The sequence below is a fragment of the Talpa occidentalis genome, unplaced genomic scaffold (assembly GCF_014898055.3).
Source record: "Talpa occidentalis isolate TD23 unplaced genomic scaffold, MPIMG_talOcc4v2.1 talOcc4.4, whole genome shotgun sequence".
Classification (NCBI taxonomy): Eukaryota; Metazoa; Chordata; class Mammalia; order Eulipotyphla; family Talpidae; genus Talpa; species Talpa occidentalis.
In genome coordinates, this window is record NW_023604295.1 from 68304212 (window position 1) to 68324824 (window position 20613).

General features: G+C 36.1%; 2 long non-coding RNA genes across 6 annotated transcripts in view; one reads left to right on the forward strand and one right to left on the reverse strand.

The window, feature by feature from the left end:
• The window catches only part of LOC119257612 (uncharacterized), a 246451-nt gene that overhangs the window by 191727 nt on the left and 34111 nt on the right, over positions 1-20613 (forward strand). The gene's annotated exons all lie outside the window — the stretch shown is intronic.
• LOC129146750 (uncharacterized) overlaps positions 1-20613 on the reverse strand; it is a 131744-nt gene that overhangs the window by 23319 nt on the left and 87812 nt on the right. For both annotated transcript variants that reach the window (XR_008553910.1, XR_008553909.1), the window contains one exon: positions 14960-15086. This is a non-coding gene — a long non-coding RNA (uncharacterized LOC129146750). The remainder of the gene's footprint in view (positions 1-14959; positions 15087-20613) is intronic.

Sequence of the window (20613 nt, forward strand, 5' to 3'; positions counted from 1 at the left end):
ATCTCTGGCTCCATGTGATCTTTGGGAACCCTGGACAGAATTGAGGCGCCAACTCCTAACACTAACACTGTGGATATAGCCACTAGAGAATGAAGTGACTTGGCATTTTCATGCAATAACCAACATAAGTGAAATTCAATAAAAGTATAATTTAGAAAGTTAGAAAGGCCTCACTAACTCTAATTGGAATCATAGAGACAGTATGCAGAGAGGAAGATAAAGTAACAGCCAACATCAGCGGTTGTGGAAATACTGATAGGTAACATGGACCCATTTTTGGCTTAGATAAAGAAATAAGATTTTCAAGATATTTCTCCAATTTGGAGCAGACTTGTAGGAAGATTGTCAGGCAGCTACTATTTTAGGATGGTAGAAATGTGGGGATTAAGTCACATACATATAAAAGATAAGTGATTCACACTGAAAATGAACTCAAATTCCAGATTGAGAGTGTCATTTGATTTTTGACTGTAGGTTTTCAGTAGTTCATAAAGTAAATCACAATTTTTTACTGAAAAAATAATACATTTAAATATATATATATCACACATACACATAATGTATATACATATATGTCTTACACATATATAACATAAACACACACATATACACATATACAATGGATATACATACACATTGACCTATATCCTCCATTATGAAGGTATTGATTTTCACCTTGGAGTGAAGAAATTTTTACAGCAGTTCAGTTACTATCTTAAATGTATATATATATATTAAATAGTATATATAAAAGTATATATTTTATATGTATCACCTATATGCTATGTATATTTTATATAATATATGTTGATGATAGTAGTTCTGAGTTCAACATTTCTTGCATTCCAAAATGCTTTCTAGGATGGTAGAAGTAAGATTGGATTTGCTTGGAGTTAGCAGAAATACCCCTGGCAAGTGACAACAGAAATAAATCATTTTTCAGATACAGGGTGAAGCAAAAAAAGGTCATAATGCTCTGCTGTAAAGAATAGAAGAAAGTAATTACTTAATTCATTCCTATGTTCTTATAGCAACCTAGGGATACTAGGCAGAGTGCAGACCTGGAAGATTTGTTGTTTGTCCTAAGTGATGTGACAAGGATGAAAAGCAAGAGGCTTGGATTCTACAGATGAAAAAAAGTACACTCAAAATATTCAGTCAGTTCGCTATCTGAAGGTATAGCTAGAAAGATAGACAGAAGCCTGTCTTCTGTGAAATGAGGATTACTTTTCACATTCTGTTACTCTGAAGACAAAATTCCTAGTTTTGCCTAATAAGCACTTCACTATGCAAATGTTTGAAAAGTATGCATGATATTAAAAGCAGAGTTCAAAAAGTGACCTATGTCTTCCATTATGAAGGTATTGATTTTTACCTTGGAGTGAAGAAATTTCTACAGCAGTTCAGTTACTGTCTTAATTAGGAACCTTCTTAAATCTTTCTCTGTTTATTGACTCACACAGGCCCCTTCTTTGCCACAGCTCCCTATTATATTTGTTTTGTATTTGGCTGCCCAGCTCTCCCTAAGATAAGGACTTCAAAGTGAAACTAGAAATAAATGTTAAGACTGGTCAATGGTCTACACACAATAAAATTCTTCTTCCTACATGCACTCAATGATTATATTAACCTTATCTTACAGATGATCTGAGTGTTGTTCCTATATAAGGAACTAGATATAAGTTTCAATGCAAATTTCTTTTGGGTAGATATCTAATAATGGCATTAAGTGAAAGCAGACATTTCAAAAGTAGAAAATTGAACTATAAAAAAATACAGATCTTAAAGTATTATTTGGAAGGTTATGTGCTAAACATTCACCAAACTTCGGGGGGGTGGGGGGTGTGTGTGTGTGTGTGGTTTCTATAGGAAGTCATAACTTTGAAGTTAGGTTATATGATTTGAAAGAAAATCCTTTCCTGTATTTTGATAATTTCAAATAGCTTAGATCCTTTAATTCTAGATACTATTGAACTTTTTGAACTAAGAGGATATTAATCAGGTGAGTCCCCGAGACTATGGTTTTATAAATAACTACTATATAATGGATAACTCAACAGCATAAGGTGACTAAAGTATAATGGTATAATAGAGTGATTGTGAATTTAAATTGCTCTCTGAATTTCTCATTATTTTTGAGTCTTTATTTTGTTAAACAGAAATGCAAGGGCAGATAAAATGCAATAAAGAACTTTCAATAGGAATTCATTTCCCCTAATTTATAGAATTTTATTTTTTTATTTTTTTTAAAGATTTATTTATTTATTTATACAAGCACTGGGTACAGTCAGAAGCACGGGAGGGTGAGAGAATTCACCAGAGCCACAGCGAGTAGCAGACCAGGCAGACAGATGGAGGACACTGCTGAGGGGAGCAGCGGGAGTGGCTGGAGAGGTCTGCGCTCCATGTGGGACCCTCGCTGGTGGCCGGGATCGAACTGCTGCTGCAGAGGCTGCGGGCAGCCTCGCAGCCCAGCGCTCGATTGCTGTGCCACCGGGGAGGCCCTATAGAATTTTAGAACTAGAAAGAACAACTTACTGTACTGTGGAATAAATTGTGGTTCAGGGAGGTAAAATTATATGCTCCTGATTATACATATTTTAATTGCCTTGGAAATATTAAAACCTGAGTTGTCCTTTTGATCTTATGGTCTTTCCAATATTTATCAAGATGACTCTTAAATTGTAAAGAGTGATTTATGTAGGATATAGTACAGACCCCCTTAATTTTAAAATTTTAAAAATCTATAATAGAAATTGTTCATACCAATTTCAATGTGGCTGGCAATAAGAAATGAACAGCCACTGTTTTGTAAGGATTTCATGGAATTAAAATTGTTATTTATGATGGATTATATTAATTTTTATAATACTTTCATATCTGAATCTCAAGAAAATGTAGACTAAGCATATGGATAAACTATAAAATATAAAAATGAGTTATTTCTGCCTGTGAATAATATGTCTATCCATCCATCCTAGAATTCATATTTTTTTAGTTTGAGAGAAATGATTTGTATCCATCATTAATTCAACATTAATACACAATTCACATACAGTGTATTTGCTAAAGGTGACTGCTCAGTCTTCTTTGGAAGAATATTATAAAGGCTGTGAGGCTCTTACAAGCTTTTCAAATGCACCTTTCTGCTCACAAGTTCAGAGTGCTTTATCGATATTAGCTCATTAATCTTCACAGCATCCTTGGGAAGGAGACAACAGGTATTATCACTGCTCTACACATGGAGCAACAAATAATAGAAAGGTCAACTGCCTTGTCTTGGGTTTATGGTGAGCCAGTCAGGGAGCTGAGCACATCTATGGATGCAGTGAAGAGTACATGCACAAACCCCATGCTAAGTCACCTTGCACCAAGCTTCTTCAACTACTTTGATAAAAGAATCATGGGTAGCTCTTACTAAAATATATATTCATCTTCAACAAACTTGTAAGGAATAAAGGGAGATTGAAAGGAAATCTAAAGATTAAAAGACTTAAAAAGATTTACAGTATAAACCAAGTAAATTACAGTCTTTAGGTTCTGATTCAGAAAAACAGTAAAAACCTGTATTCCTGAAACAATGGGAAATTTGAAGTGATTATATAGTCAATGATATTTTATAATACTGGAGAACTTTAAGTTGTGTAATGGCTTTTGTGGCCTTTTGTGTTTGAGACACATTCTGAAATAGCACATGGATGAACTGATAGGATGTCAGGAATTTGCTCCAAACTTATACAGGATGGGGACAGGGATTGTGGTCTAGTGAACATTAACTTATTTCATCATGAGTTGATTGTTGAAGCTGTATGATACATGCAAGTGAATTTACTGTAGTAACTTTTTTATTTATGTGTTTAAATTTTCCCATCATTTTTAAAGAGCTAAAATATTTTTTTTTTAATTGAGGTTATATTGCCTTACCACACTATATATGATTCAGGGGTATAAGGTCACACATTCTCAAATACCTGTACCACATTTACCACCAAGGCACCCATAGTCCTCTACCATAGTTCATTGGGCCCCCTCTACAACCTGCACTCCACCCTCTACCCTCCACCTCTGGTAGCCTCAATTTAGGCAAAATTCAAAGACTAGTTATTGTTTGGTTCTGTCTGGCTATTTATTTCATTTCTCCATAGTCTACATGTAAGTGAAACCATCCAATATTTGTCTTCTCCTTCTTACTTTGCTTGGCTTTATCTGCTCCAGTTTCATCTGTGCTGTCACAAATGGCAAAAATTCATCTTTTTAATAGCTTAGTAGTACTACCTTGTGTATCTATAACACATTTTTCTAGTTCACTGCTCTGTCTTGAGCACATAAGTCGTTTCCATAATTTGGCCTCTGTCAATAGGAGAGCACATGTGCTTAGAAATTCTGTTTTTGAATTCTGGTTTACTAGGTTAGTTGGGAGGTCCAAGAATTGTTCTTTCTCACAAGCTCTTAGGTGATTATTATGATACGAAATTTTTGGAAATACTTTCCCTGGTGATTCATTCTTGAATGCCAAAGACAGTGACATTAAGAAAAAAATAGAATATGTAGTTCATTTACGTACATTTTTTTCTTTTTGGAGCTTTGGATAATACCCTGTTAGTGGTATAAAATAATTTTGCTCTAATTTTCTTTTGTAAAGCAAAGGAGTCTGACATACTATTTTAAAAATAACAAAATCAATTATTTTAGTGAAAACCTGCTCTTGGAGTTGAGTGAGCTATATAGATTTGTCAGTAGATTTTACAAAATTTAAGAAGTTCATTTTTCTTTTTTTTTTTTTTAATAGAGGCATGCTTTATTTATTTGCTTGCTGGTTTGTTTGTTTGTTTTGTTTATACATGCACTGGGTACAGTCAGAAGCACGGGAGGGTGAGAGAATTCACCAGAGCCAGAGAGGGGAGCAGAGCAGGCAGAAGGACCGAAGTACACTGCTGAGGGGAGCAGCGGGCAGCAGGAGAGGTCTGCGCGCCATGCGGGACCCTCCGCTGGTGGCCGGGGAGCAGCCGGGGATCGAACCGGCGCCGCAGAGGCCGCGGGCAGCTTCGCAACCCAGCGCTCAACCACTGCGCCACCGGGGAGGCCCAAGAAGTTCATTTTTCACTGAGATTTTCTACATCAGATCAAGACAGTTCTTCTCTGACATAGAACAGTGTCAGTATATCCTATTAAACAAGAAGCAAGCTGTTAACTGAGTATTGAATAAAGTTTTAATAATTACTTAAGGAATAGAGAAATGATTTGAAGGTAGAGGTCTATATTTGCCTTTTCAAAGACTCATACAATTATTTATGCAAATCTGACATCAGTAAAGAGAAAAAAATGCTCCTTTGGAAAAGAACCAGTTACTCATGTTTGTAAAATAGCAGCACTGTATATTGCTGATTGAATGCAATTTAACTTAGTTTGTCATGAACTCTTAGGCATTAAGCTGACATCAACAGAATAAATTATCATTTGACCGATGTTCATTTGGCAGCAAAATCAGGCCACAGGAGGAACAATTGGAGGATGATTTTTCTAAAGATGATGCAAAGTACTTTTCTATTCTAAGATTATTAGAGAAAACTTTTGAACAAAGAAACTTTATTGTCATCACTACATTTCCTCAGTAAATTTGATGACATAACATTTTTACTTTAATTTTTCTATATTTTTTAAATTTGTAGAGATACCATGTTTGGTTAACAAAATGGATTACTAAACTTTATTAAAATTCATTCATTGGTAAGAGATTTATATACACCAATAATCAAGGTCTGTCAGTCCAATTTTACTTAGCATTTATACTAGTTAATCTTAGAAACATTCTGCATAGGTTTTCTGGGCACTTACAGATACTAACTATAATATGTATCTGTGTACAGGTAAATAAAGTCTTATATTAGTGTAGATATCCTGCACTTAAAAATGTATTTATGTGAATATCAATTGTTACTTCAATTTTTTTAATCATGCATCTATGAAACAGTCTGGTTCTACTCACATGCAGATATGTTCATTGCCAAGATTTCCTATTCACTGGCCCAAAGCATGATCCCCCACAATATTTTTGAATCAATGGGAACTCAGTGTAGTTGGTGTACTAGACAGTAGAGGCGGTAGGATTTTAAGAGTGCTTTCTATATTTCTGAAACCATCCACATGAAAACCTATTGGCATGTAACTCATGTTTTCAAAAAATTAGTCCTATAAAGCCTCTCAAAAACATCTTTGCCTACTGATAGTTTAAGTCGTGCATGTCTGTTATTTATGTTTGTTGATAACGAAACTTTCAGAAGGTATTTGGATTCTCTTCCACAAGTTTACAAAGCTGTTTCTCACAAGGTTTCTCTTGAGGTGATTCAGATGTGACCAAGTGAAAGAAATGTTACCAGCTGGTAGATTCACCAATCTGGTGTCAAAATAACATCCATATGAAAAAAGGTGACTGGTTAGAGTGATTGTACCATTTTTTTTAAATTTCTTTAGGGATACCAAATGACAGTATTTATCTTAATTTTTTAAATTTCTTCAGGGATACCAAACGACAGTATTTACTTCTATCTTAATCTGCCCAGGCCTGGATAACAAGATACCATATACTGGGTAATGTGAACTCTCACAGTTCTGGAGACTGTAAGTTTCAGATGAGGGTGTCAGCTTGCTCAGGCAATTCTGAATAGCGCGCAATTCTGGCTTGTAGACTGCTGCCTTCTCATAGCAGAATGAGACCAGCAAGATCTGTCTTTCCATTTGACCACCAATCCTGTCAGACCAGGAAACTGTCCTGATGACCTCATTTAACCTTAATTACCTACTAAAAGCCCTAACTCCAAATACATACATATTGAAGGTTACTTAAACATCTGAATTGGGGGGACACGTTTCAATCCTTTCCATCCTTTATCTTAGCAGTAATTTCAGCCCAGTAGTTGTTTCCCCTCATGGTGATCTAGTGTAAATTTGTACTTAGTTGTTGGAAGGAAATTTCCAAATGAGAAGTCAGAAAGACAAGGTACAAAATTCCCAATTCTACCACTTAATAGTAGTGGGACTTTAAGCAAGTTAAATTCTCTATAAGTCAATATGACCCAACTATTCCACTCCTAGGAATATATCCATGGAACACAACATTAATTTGAAAGGAAAATTGTTTATTGCTGTACTATTTACAATAGCTAAGAGATAGAAACAACCTAAATGTCCCAAAATAGATTAAAAAAAATGTGTATATATACACAATGGAATGCTACTCATGATCAAAAAGGATAAACTGATGCCATTGGGACAACGTGGATGGAGCTAGAGAGGCTTATGCTAAATGAAATAGGAAGAAGGAAAACAATAAATACTGGATGATTTCACTTAAATGCAGAATATAGAGAAACCAAACAGGGGATTGGGAAAAAGACAAAAGGTGAAAGCTGAATATAGATCTGAGGCATACAGCAGGGCAAAATGAGGGAGAGGGAAGGAAAGGTGAGGGAGGAGCACAAGGGGCTGAATGATGGGTCATGGGTGCTAAAGTGATGGGAGAACTGCAGACACTACACCTGAGGGGAGAAATCAAATACTGTCATGAGGTACCTGAAAAACTTGTTCAACATAACAAATCAATTCAAATCAACCAGGAAAAATGCTATTTGAAACCACAAAAAGGTATTATCTCACATCTGTTAGAATCAAAAAATGACAAGAGTTCATAAGGATGTGGGGAAAAGAACCTTGTGTGTTTTTGGTGCAAATATAAATTGGTGCAGCCTCTATGGAAAATAAAACTTGGCCTGTAAATTTATTTTCCTGTGACATCCTTATCTAGATTTGATATCAGGGTAATTCTAACCTGGTACAATAAGTTTGAAAGTATTCTCTTCACTTTTTGAAAGATTTTGAAAAGGACGGTTATTAATTCATGTTTAATTAATGTTTGACAGAATTCACCAGTGAAGTTGGCTGGTCCTAGACTTTTGTTTGTTGCATGGTTTTAGATTATTGAAGCAATCTCCTTACTAGTAATTAGTCACTTCAGATTTTGTATCTTGTTATGATTCAATCTTGATAGGATATATCTTCCTAATAATTTATCCATTTCTTCTTGGCTGTCCAATTTTTTGATGTATAATTGCTCAGAGTAGTTCCTTGTGATCACTTGTATTTCTGTTTTAATATATTCTCTTTCTGATTTTAAAATCCTCTCTATTTTTCTTAGTGAAACTAGCTAAAGATTTGTCAATTTTATCTTTAAAAATAAAGGTTTTAGTTTCATTAATAGTATTTCTTTTAATCTCTATTTTGTTTTTCTACTAACATTGGACTTTATTTATTCTTTTCCTCCAAATTCTTGAGATATAATATACATAGGTTGTTTGAGAACTTTGTTTCTTGATGAAGGCATGCATTGTTGTGACTTTTCCTCTTAGAATTGTTCTGCTTACATTCTATAAGTTTTGGTGTGTCATTATTTGCATATGTTTTAAGGTATTTTTTTTCCTCTTGATTTTTTTTGTATCATTTAGTTATTCAGTAGTGTGCTAATTTTCACATCTTTGTGATTTTTCCTATTTTGTTATAATTGATTTCTAATTTTCTCTGAGATAGTATAGCTACTCTATATTTTGCTTTCCACTTGCATGGAATATCTGTTTTTCTTCCTGTCACTCTTAGACTGTATGACCTTACATCTGAGGTGAGTGTTTTGTGGTTGAGTTGAGGTTTACATAAAACAGCTTATATTTATAAATCTATTTTAAATTAGCAATTAAGTTTTATATGCATTTTAAAGCTCTTCACTTTTACTCCCCCACCAAGTTCTATCTTTCTGATATATAATCTACTTCTTTTATGTATCCTTAAAAACTATTGTAGCTATTTTTACAACTTTTGTTTAACCTTAGCAGTTCAGTACTAACTTTATAGGAGATTCAGCCACAATTCTAAGAGCACTAAATTATTGTGAATTTTACAATATATTTACCTTTATAAATTGAGATTTGTACTTTTACATGTTTTCTTATTACTAATTAGCATAGCTTCATTGCAGTTTCAAAAATTCCACTTGATATTTCTTACATAGTGAGTTTATTGGTAAAGAAATCTTTTATCTTTTTCTTATCTGGAAAGTCCTTATCTGCCCTTCAGTTCTCAAGTACATTTTCAGATAGTGTCTTATTCCCTGGGATTTTTTTTTCTTTCAGGACTTTGAATATATCTCGTCATTCCCTTCTGACCTGCAAAATTTCTGCTGCAAAATCTACTGATGGTCTTATGGATGTATCCATGTATTTATCCAGTTGTTTTTCTTTTTTTTTTTTTTTTTAAGATTTATTTATTTATTTATACAAGCACTGGGTACAGTCAGAAGCACGGGAGGGTGAGAGAATTCACCAGAGCCAGAGCAGGGAGCAGAGCAGGCAGAAGGACCTAAGTACACTGCTGAGGGGAGCAGCGTGCGGCAGGAGAGGTCTGCGCACCATGTGGGACCCTCCTCCAGTGGCCAGGGAGCAGCCGGGGAGCAGCCGGGGATCTAACCGGCACTGCAGAGACTGCAGGCAGCTTCACAACCCAGCGCTCAACTGCTGCGCCACAGGGGAGGCCCTATCCAGTTGTTTTTCTCTTGCTGCTATTAACAGTTTCTTGGCTCCCTAAGCATCTTTATGACCATTATTTAGAATTCCTTATCAGGTAAATCACTTATCTCCATTTCTGTAGGCTCCTTTTTCAGAGGTTTTATCTTGTTTTTTTCATTTGGAGAAAACTCATCTGTTTATGCTCCTTTAGTCTGTTTTGTTTTCTATGCTTTAAATAAAATGGTCAGTTTTCTTGTCCTTGGGATGGCCTCACATAGGGGATGAATTGTATTGTTCAACCCTGCTCTGGCTCGTTTTTTTTTTTTTTTTTTTCCTTAAACATTTGTGATTGTCCAAATATTCCAGTTTACTTTCAGGATCCCAGTAGCTGAGGTATCCCAAAGGGGAAGACCTCAGTCAACACCAAGATTCGAGCTAATTAGAAACCAGAACCTTAGGCAGTATACAACATAAACCATACTATGCAAATGTAAGCATTCTAAGTGCCACTGGCCACCAGTGCCAGTCAAGCAAGAGGTGTTTTTGGATAGCAGCTACAAATATCAGGGCACTGGAAAATGCCACAGGATATATTGATGACGTGGAGTGAGGTAGAAAGTGCAAACATGGTGTCAATGGGCCTCAGAAAGCATCTCTATGGGCCTCTAAATATGTTCCAAATCAGAAGGCTGCCCCTCAGGCTAATTCTGCAGGACAGGCCTTTTACACAGACTAGGTGTGTGTTTCTCTTTGCTATCTCTGTTGCACCTTGGACTGTAACAGTCAGAGAGTGTTCTTGGCTGAGTACCAAGAACACTCTGACTGTTACAGTCCTATGGGAACCAGGAAATCGAGCCCAGTAGGCCATCAGAGCCAGGTGATACAGAGGCATCCCCTGGGTGGTGTTCATAGAAACCATGGCACCAGATGCATATGCATCGCCCCTCTGGAAGATAATGGCATTATGGAGTGCAGCAAAGGAAGCCAGCGCCTGCCTCCAATGCAGGTCTCTAGAGGGAAATTCAGTCAGCCCTTAGAAGTGTGTCTAATTAGAAATCTGCCTCTCAGGACACAGCTATGATGATAAACTACTAGAGTTCTTTAACAGAAAGACTGGTGGTATGTTCTAGTTTGCTATATGTGCTTTGCCCTGGAAGTGGTATCAACCAAGGACTGTCTGAGTGACACCTTCCTATGAGATTCAGGAATGCAAATATAGCTGCCTAACAAGGCCCGGTGATCAAGGCTCATCCTCTGGGCTGTAGTCACAAATACCAGGACACCAGATATAAAAACTCAGGTACACGTGTATAAGCCCCCCTCTGGGAGTTACTGCTGCTCAGAACCACACAAAGGGAGAACACAAAGGTAACCCTCCAAGGTCTCTGGAGAGAATTATAGGCAGCCTGTAGAAGTGTTTAGTTAGAAGCCTGACCCTCAGGCAGGCAGCACTGTGCAGATAAGCTTAGAGTCTCTTTCTCAGACAACCAGTCACCAGTCTGTTGCATCTTTGCTTTGTTTGGGGTATGCTTGCTGGTTTAGAAACTTCTGTTTTTATAGTCCTAGGGTCCCATGAGTGGAATGTGTCAACTCTGATAGTCACTATAGCCTGGCAATAAAATATTTACCCTAGTTGGCAGGTTAAAAATTCAGGGTGCCCCATGAAGATCCAAGCACCCTTCCTAGAGATACCTGCGATCTGCAGCAAGGAAGAGAGCAAAGATGATTCTAGCCTCTGTCCCAAGAGAATCAGTTCGTGAACCCCTATATGTGCATAAAATTAGATCGCTGCTCCACATACTGATGCTTTTAAGATAAGCAAATAAGCCTCTTCCACAGAAAATCCAGTGCATTTCAGTTGACTACCTCAAGTGCAGGATCCTAAGAAGTGTGAATGCTTCATACAAATCCTTTATGAACAATTTGTCTATTTTCACACTATCCTTGTAAGTCTTAGGGACACAAGTCCTGTCACCTTTCAAAGCTAGATCTTTGAGGACTCATGTCCCAGATGTAGGTCTTAAAATTTGGGGTCCCTCATATGGGGTCCTCAGTCTCACTCTTTGGAGAGATGTTGGGGTTTTAAATTCCTTCCCAGTTGTATGTACCCAAACAAGGGGTGGCAGGATTTTATTTCACCTTCTCCTGCCCACTTCTACATGGATTTTTCCCCCTCATTTCTCTGATGTGCATGAGTCACTCAGCTAGTTAATGATTCTCCCAGAGGAAATTGTTCTTCCTGTAGCTAAAGATTCTGGGTACACGTGGAAAGGTGAGTTTGGGATCTTCCTGTCACTGTCCTGAACAGAAAACTTGACTCCTTTTATTAATTTGCTATATTGTCTCATTGTCTAAGTAAATAATACATGCACATTATTTCACTCAATACATCTTTACTGAATGTCCAGTGTGTATCACTGTTTCTCTTAAGGATGCATCACTGAACAAGAAAAGACACCATAAACATGTAAGATCATCACCCAATAGAGATAACTTGGCAGAAATTTATATAAAATGATGAAACAGTGTGACATTAGATTGGGTAGTCAGAAGATTTCTAACACATGGTGCTGAGAATAGATCAGTTTTGCCAATGTTAAGATACAACATTAAAGGTTGAGAGAATTCAAGCAATGAAAGAATAGAATCAGTACAGCTGGAACAGATCAGTAGCAGAAGATGGACTAATAAGAGGGGGTTGAGAAACATACAAGCAGGACTTCATGAGTAGGGAGAGACATAAGGATTTTCTACATGTAAAACTCTAAGGAGTTTAAAGGTTTTACACAAGGGAATGTTGTCATGGAAGTATTAGCAACACCAAGATTGGTTATTGGCAAAAGAATGTTTATAGAATGAATGGAAACTCTGACTATTGGAGTGTCCAGAAGCATTGATACTTCAGCCAGGTCTCCTCAATGCTGTAAGAATATTCAGGGACAAAGTATGTCTTTGGAAGATATTTGGTATGGTATCTTGTACACATTGACTATCTGAATCATTGTTATTATGGATGCCAAGAGATGATTCCAGGTACAGAGTATGTGTTGCATGTAGGTGGTGTCCAAATGTGCCTGTTGCCAGACCACATGACAATTATCTCATTGTTGATATTGGAAAATGATCTTGTTTCTCCCTCCTCCTCTTTTCCTCATCATATGGTCATAGATAAGAAAATAAGCATAATGATATTCCTCAAAGACAGAACTTTTGGGTTTCTGGTTCAGTCCTGTTGCAAAATTATGTGAATTTAACTGATAAGAGGTATGATTGAGCTAGCTTCAATACAGCTATATGGTCAGATTTAGGCCATGAATCAAGTAAGTTTGAATAAGAGGATGTGATAGGTTTTAGAGTAATGGAAAAAAGACAATGATCCAAAACTTTAAAAACTTTTACTTAGGTTTCATTATAGACAAATATTTGTTTTGTATTTAATGGTGCTGACATTAGGGGAAATTTCAGGAGGAGGCATTTTAATTATCTTTTTTTTAAAGTTAATAAAGAGAAGAAGGAAAGATATTCCTAGGAGACTTAAGTGATACAAATATGCTTACAATTGTTAATACTACTTGATCCTGTTATATTAAAAGAAAAAGCAAAGAAATGACAAACTGAAAGGTAATTCGGGTCACTTAGTCTACCCCTCTGACTGATAGAACCCAAATCTTCTTATAAATAATTTTAGTCATGTGCCACCTCCTCTTTTTCTTACTTTTCACATAAAATTCAGTAGAGAATGACTGAATACCCATTCCAAAGCAAAGACAAACATTAAATAAGTATACGCTTCTGTCTTGGAAAGGTAACAGTGAAAGAGTTAGAAACTTCAAATTATTTCAATATAAAGTGGTTTGGAACTTCTATATTAAAAAAAAAAAAAAAACTATTATACTCTGCCTTCCATTATTTCCATAGTGCATAGCAAATAGGCCTCTGGTTCCCCACTAATAGATTTCCTCTTGCAAAAGACATCAATGATCTTCTGGATACTGGAAACATAAGAAAATTTACAGTCTGTATAGTAGTATTGTACATAGTACAGTATAGAACCATTCTACTGTGCTTTACCCAGTGTTTATTCCTATCTTTAAATTTTCCATTTCCTTGGTGTTTTGTGCATATTCTATAGTTTTGTTTGTTTACACATAATTCTTCCTTGTTTCCTTCTTAGTTTTCTAGTTCCTTTTTTCTCCCCCTTAATCTTGGAACCTGACCCTCTGCTCATTGTAATCTATTTTCTACTCCTTTGTGACCTGGTACATGATGTCCTTCCTCTTGAGGGCTCCAAAATCCTCACCTCTAGCATCTCTTCAATTTAACATGGTTACTACAATCTTAGCAATGGGTAAAAGATGAATTTTGCTTAAAGCTATTAGTTTTTAAAATATTTATTCCTTAGTCATCAGGCAATACAAAGTATATGAGGTATTAGCATCAAGTATATTTATTTTCACTTTACTTCTTTAAGAGGCAGGGGCATACAGTGAATTTAGTATATGTATATACAGACACTTAATAGACTTCTCATTACATAATGAAAATTAATACTGAATCTAATCCTATGAATAGAAGACTATTAGGCAAATACGCTCTCTTAGAAGTTAACCTCTTGGGCCTCCCTGGTGGCGCAGTGGTTGAGCGCTGGGCTGCGAAGCTGCCTGCAGACTGCAGCGCTGGTTCAATCCCCAGCCACCAGGTAAGGGTCCCACATGGTGTGCAGACCTCGCCTGCGGCCCACTGCTCCCCTCAGCAATGTACTTCGTCAGTCTGCCTGCTCTGCTCTCCGCTCTGGCTCTGGTGAATTTGCTCACCCTCCCGCGCTTCTGACTGTACCCAGTGCTTGTATAAATAAATAAATCTTAAAAAAAAAAAAGTTAACCTCTCATCTTAAAAGTTACCTCTGCCTGGTACATTTGTAGTGTTTAAAATGGACAGTCTTCTTATATGGTAGAAGGAACAATTTACTTTGAATGAATGAAAATTTGCCTTAGAAACAGAACTCTGATTTTACAACTGTATTGAGCTTAATATCAGCTCATGAAGGTGCCATTGCAATAACATTCTCTTAGGAAAAAATCCTAAGTATTTGTTTCAAACAAAATGGATAACAATTTAAGTTAAGGAATATAAAAAAAGGCCTAATGAGAAGGCAAATAGACTGATGATTGTTATTTGTCTTTGCATTAGACATCATTCCATATTCAGAACATTTGAAACTCTAAGTGGATTTCAATTTTTTTATTGATCATTTAATTTATCCCCTACACTACAAACATTATTGTATAGCTGCTATCAGCCATAATCAGAATGTGACATCAGCTACTGTGACAAGTGATAGAGGCCCATCACTGGAAGTGCTAGCTGTCAGCACTGAGGCTACAACAGACATTCAGGGGGCAATATCTCACCTGCAGATGTTTGTTTGGCCTGTTTAGGTCACCACTTCCTATTCCTTGTCCCTGTCTAAGCCATGTACCATCTTGTTTACAATCTCCAGTCATGTTTATTTAGTCTTTATCTGGGCTGAAACATAACCTGAAAAAAAAAAAAAAATTAGGAGCCTAAATACTAATATGAAAGAAAACGATGAAAATGATTAAGTAGGCATCCTTATCCATTAACTTACCTAGTGAGTAAATCTGAGAGAAAAGAGATGGGCTTTTCAATTAGTACATTTGAAACAGTAAAAATGAATGAAATTATGAAGGTAGCAGTGAATTTGTATTTTTTTCCTTAATACACAAAACTTTTGTTTTAATTTTTAGTAACAGAATGTGTAATGCTGATAAAAGAGGAGTTACTATAGTGAGATAAATAGGGGAATACATGGCAATGTGTGGAGTCTAGAAACCACAGAAAGGGGAAAAGTTCAAGAAAGACGCTCTTAAGGAAATAACTTTTAATGTGAACATAAAGACGACCCAGGAAGAAAAAGTTTGAAAGTGAATATTCAGTGTAATAGAAATCCCAGAAGTTTGCATCAGAGATAGTTCATGTGATCTGTCAAGGGCAATTAAAATAAAAAAAAAAAAAAGACTGCTGAATTTAGTCATTTCTTTATATAAGAGAAAATTAAATAGAGAAAAGTCACACAGAAATGTTTCTACAAGTAAAAGTAGTAAAAAAAGCAAAATTCTGATAGACTATGGAAGAATTTTATTGGTAGCAGCGTGAAGAAAGAGTAAGATGAAAGTTTTTTTTTTTTTTATTAGTACATTTATACCTTGTGGGAAAGGGAAAATACCTGGAGCATTAACATTATAGAAAAAAATTGGTGACATTAGGCGTAGTAGGATCTTAGGTGAGAGTTTATGGGATAAAGAAAGCATAAATAGTGATTTATACTCAGCACAGACATCCTTCCATATATGGAAGAAAGGAATGATAATTTGAAAATTTGGAATTCACATTGGATAACCTTTATTTTTCATGATACCTAAAAATTATTGCAGAAGAGTAGGTATAGACTGAATAAAGGCCAAAGAGAACAGTTAAACTATTGAAAAACAGGTGAGAAAAGCCCAAAAACAAATTATCTAGGATCAAATTAAAAGACAGAATTGCTATAATACGCTGAGGATCTAGTTATTGCACTATTGACATCATTTCCCCAATTATATTTTCTCATTGGTAAAACAGTGATAACTATTCTGATTTTTAAATGATAGAACTTTTGTGCCAAGATATTTCATGTGCCTTGGGGTGCTGACACAATCCAGAAGTTATAATTCTATTCAGATATAAATCAGTCTATAAGTATTTCAGGATCAATTTTAGATCATTTTCTTCTGTAGTTCTTACCTGGAATTCACAACAAAAATAGGATAGATCCAAAATAGTCATATCCTGGCTAGGCTTTGTGATAACTTTGGATCAATTTCATTTGACAGCTGGGATGGATCCACTGTGAAAAATCGCTGTACAAAGATTTGATTTATATGAAAAAAGAGCACTTTATCTGGAGTGAATTTTATGGTCAATAGCTCCCTAATCTCCAGCTGTTACACAATCCAAGATTGTCACATTTTTTATTTTTATTTTTTTTTTTTTTTATAGAGGCATGCTTTATTTATTTGTTTTGCTGGTTTGTTTGTTTGTTTTGTTTATACATGCACTGGGTACAGTCAGAAGCGCGGGAGGGTGAGAGAATTCACCAGAGCCAGAGCGGGGAGCAGAGCAGGCAGAAGGACCGAGGTACACTGCTAAGGGGAGCAGCGGGCGGCAGGAGAGGTCTGCGCACCATGTGGGACCCTCGCCGGCGGACGGGGAGCAGCCGGGGATCGAACCGGCGCCGCAGAGGCCGCGGGCAGCTTCGCAACCCAGCGCTCAACCGCTGCGCCACCGGGGAGGCCCAGATTGTCACATTTTTTAGAAGCTGAGTTTCAAAAAGGTAAAGTTAATATGTGAATCCGTGTCTCTATTTATAATGTTGGCCATCTTGAAATCACTAAAATCCTACAAAATACAAATACTTATGGTTAGATTAGGTCTTTCAGCAAACTATAACTATACATTGCCAGATTAAAATTATTACAGTTCCCCACAGCTATGAAAATGGGCTCACCTTCAGATATATCAATGGCTGCTGCAGATCTGCTGGGACACACACTTTAATTTTCTCAGACCTGAATATGCATGCTCTGAGCTACTTTTGTGGCTTGTCTGCCTTTAACGTGAGCATATAGCACATATTTACAAAAGGCCTTGCTTATGAGTCACATCCATGATCATAAAGATTTTTTTTTTAATTCAAAGTTAAATAATCTTTACATGGATCTCTGACCTTGGCCTCATTACAGCAGTCTTTAACCTGCTGAGAATTTTTATTTCAGGCTATAATTATTAATGTCTTTCTTGCAGGAAATTTCTCAATCACCATTTTAATTGTTACAAATTTCATACGGCTATTTTAATTTTTTAAATTTATTCCCTTTCTGCTTCTCCAATCAGATAAGATTATTTAACTTGTACCTTCACCCTAATATTAAGAGAGCCTTGATTCACCCACTTTTTTCCACAAATTTACCTGAATTTTCTGCCAGTTACCAGTGTCAGGGAGATATCTAATTGCCATAAATGCCAATCTTCTCAGAGCCTGAATTACAACCCTCCTAATATTCCCAATTCCATCATTACTATTGTGGGGGGAAAAAAAAAACCAGAACATTAAATTACATTAAAGTGAAGTTTTGCCAAGCTCTTAAACCAGAGTTCTGCAGCTATAGATTTGTGGGTTAATGATGAGAGAAATAAGGTGAATTTAAGCAAAATATAAATTACATTCATGTCTAGATGGTAACATAAAAACTGACAGTGGCCAGAATCTTATGGGTTATGTTAGAGAACTTGGAAAGCAATAGAAGAGCAGAATTCGAAAAATAACGTGATTTAAATTTCTATAAGATTATTATGAAAGTCCTGTAAATCACGGATTGCAATTCATAAATACTTGCAATAACATCTTGACTGGGGAAAAAATTCCCCAAAATAGATAGCATAATCCTCTATAAAATTGAAACAAAATGACCCTTTTTTACAAAGTGTGATTAAACATAGTATTTTGGGGGCTATACCACCTAGGTTTAAAATGAAAACAAATTACAGATACACCCAATATTCAGGGTAGTGGCAACCTGAGAGAGAGACAGATATGGTGTAGGGGAGGAGTCTATAGGTAGATACAGCAGTTTTGGTATTGTCTAATTTTGCTGTCAATTCATTGTTCATTATATTTTGATGTCAGAATTTGTAAGTTAGTAACCTTTCAAATATTAATTTTACATGGAATGGATTGGTGAGAAATGGCAACAGTAGAGGGTAAAGAAACCTGTTGGAGGCTAATTCCCTTGGTGTTGACTGGATGGAGTAGAGAAGGGGAGAAAAATGGTTAAGGGTAGCTCCTAAGGTTCTGGCTCTAACAACAGGAGGCAGGAGTGTCTCCCTTTTTTGAGATGGAGAAGATAAAAAGAGGACTGGAAAAACAAATTATTCAGTTTTGACCATTTTGAATGTGACATTGTAATCCTCAGGTGGTGTGAAGCAGGCAGCAGAGTTTATAGTCCTGTCATTTAGTGGTCTGGCCTGAAGTAATCATTACTTTGGAAATCATCAGTGTGGAGTAAATTTGGGGCCAAATGAAGGGTGAAAGAGGGGAAGATGGAGGGTTAAAAGATTTCAGTATCAAAATAAGGGGGGTGGGAATTGTATGAGGAATATAACCAAGATGAAAATGCATACATTGAGCAAAAATGAAAAATGATGTAAATATATATATAAAATAAAATTAAAAAAATAAAGAACTGAAAACAAACAAAAAGAACTCAGCTTTAGGTATCCTTCGAGGATGTGATTTTAGAAAAAGAGAACAGAAGGATTATCAGGAGTGTCAAGTATTCAAGTAAAAACATAGTCTGAAGAAGGGTGTGATTAAACTTAATTGAATGATGGATAAACCTAATAATGTGACAAACATTTCTACTTACTTTGGCAATACTGGATTAAAGACCTCAACAAGGGCAGCTTTTTGGTACAAAGGGAACAGATTCTAGATTAGTGTGAACAGAAGAATCAATGGATCATAGAATATGGATATTGAGCTGGAAAGATAGGATAGTAACTTGTTTTTATTGTTTTCAATGCTTCGAAGATTCTAAATATTTAATGGTGATGGCAACACCAAATAATAGAGTAAGTTGAAGTTGCAATGAGGGATGAACAAGGGTATAGTTTCATGAGAAAGTAATCAGGAATGGGATATAAATTTTATTGACCTTTGAAAGAAACAGGAAGTTTTTCCAAAGTACAGAGAAAAATGGAGAATTGAGGTTTAAGTGTATGTGACTTGTCTTCTTGGAAACACAATTTATCATGTTGGAGATACTCTTTTCAATGGAATAAAAGGTAAAATTATTTACTGAGGGTGAGGGAGGAAAGAAGTACAATTAGTTAGGTACTATGTGGTTGTAGGGGAAATAAGCTAAATACAGAACATATGAAAACATTGTTGAACCATGCTAAATAACTTCAGACATTCTGATCATTCCCAATTCTAGCTTTGACTCTTCTCAGGAATCTCAAATAATCATTCATCACTTAGTACCCTATAATAAGGTTCTCTTTCTCATCTATTTCTGTTAGTGTTAAAATCCAAAGCATTGGAATAACAAACCGTAGAGACAGTGACATGTTCACTTACTGACAACCAGTTGCCCAAGTAGAAAAGCACTTTTTTTTAATGGAAGAAATATTTATTAAGTATTAAGTGTAGGTACTGAATCATATTGCCTGACAGAACAATCTATTAAAAAATAAATAGAATTTTAAAGTAGAAATGTACTTGCTGTCTCTTGTGAACCCAGTGGCATGGGAAAGAAGGATTTGCTGTTTTGGTATTATTTGGCAAACAAAAAGCAAATACCTTTATTGCAAAATCCCAGATAAAAAAGTGCTTTTTAACATAATATTTGTCTTTTATACCCATCTTTATATTTAAAGCCATACCACTCACTCTAGCTTAGATGTTTATTCTTTTTTTTTTAAGATTTATTTATTTATACAAGAATTGGGGTACAGATGAGAGGCATGGGAGGGTGAGAGAATTCATAAGAGAAAGAGTGGGGAGCAGAACAGGCAGATGGACCAAAGACACTGCTGAGGGGAGCAGCGGGTGAGGCAGGAGAGGTCTGCTGTGCCAGGTGGGGTTCTCCCTGGCCGGCCGGGAATTGAACATGCACTGCAGAGGCTGTAGACAGCTTCACAGTGCTGTGCTCAACCCGCTGCGCCACTGGGGAGGCCCTGTTTATTTCTTCTTATCTAATTTCCCAAATCTATTTCTTAATCCATTCATATGCTATAGCTATTTTATATTCTCTTAACTGGACACTGAGTAAATTTCACTTATTTGCTTAAAAGTATTTGATTTCCATGGTCTTCTGCACCACTTTTAATCATTCAAACGTATAAATCTGGATCTCTGTGATATTCTACTATTATCCAGTCTCATCTCATACTTATGTCACATAACCCTGCCAAATGAATATAGTTCTCTTTACCTATCACATCC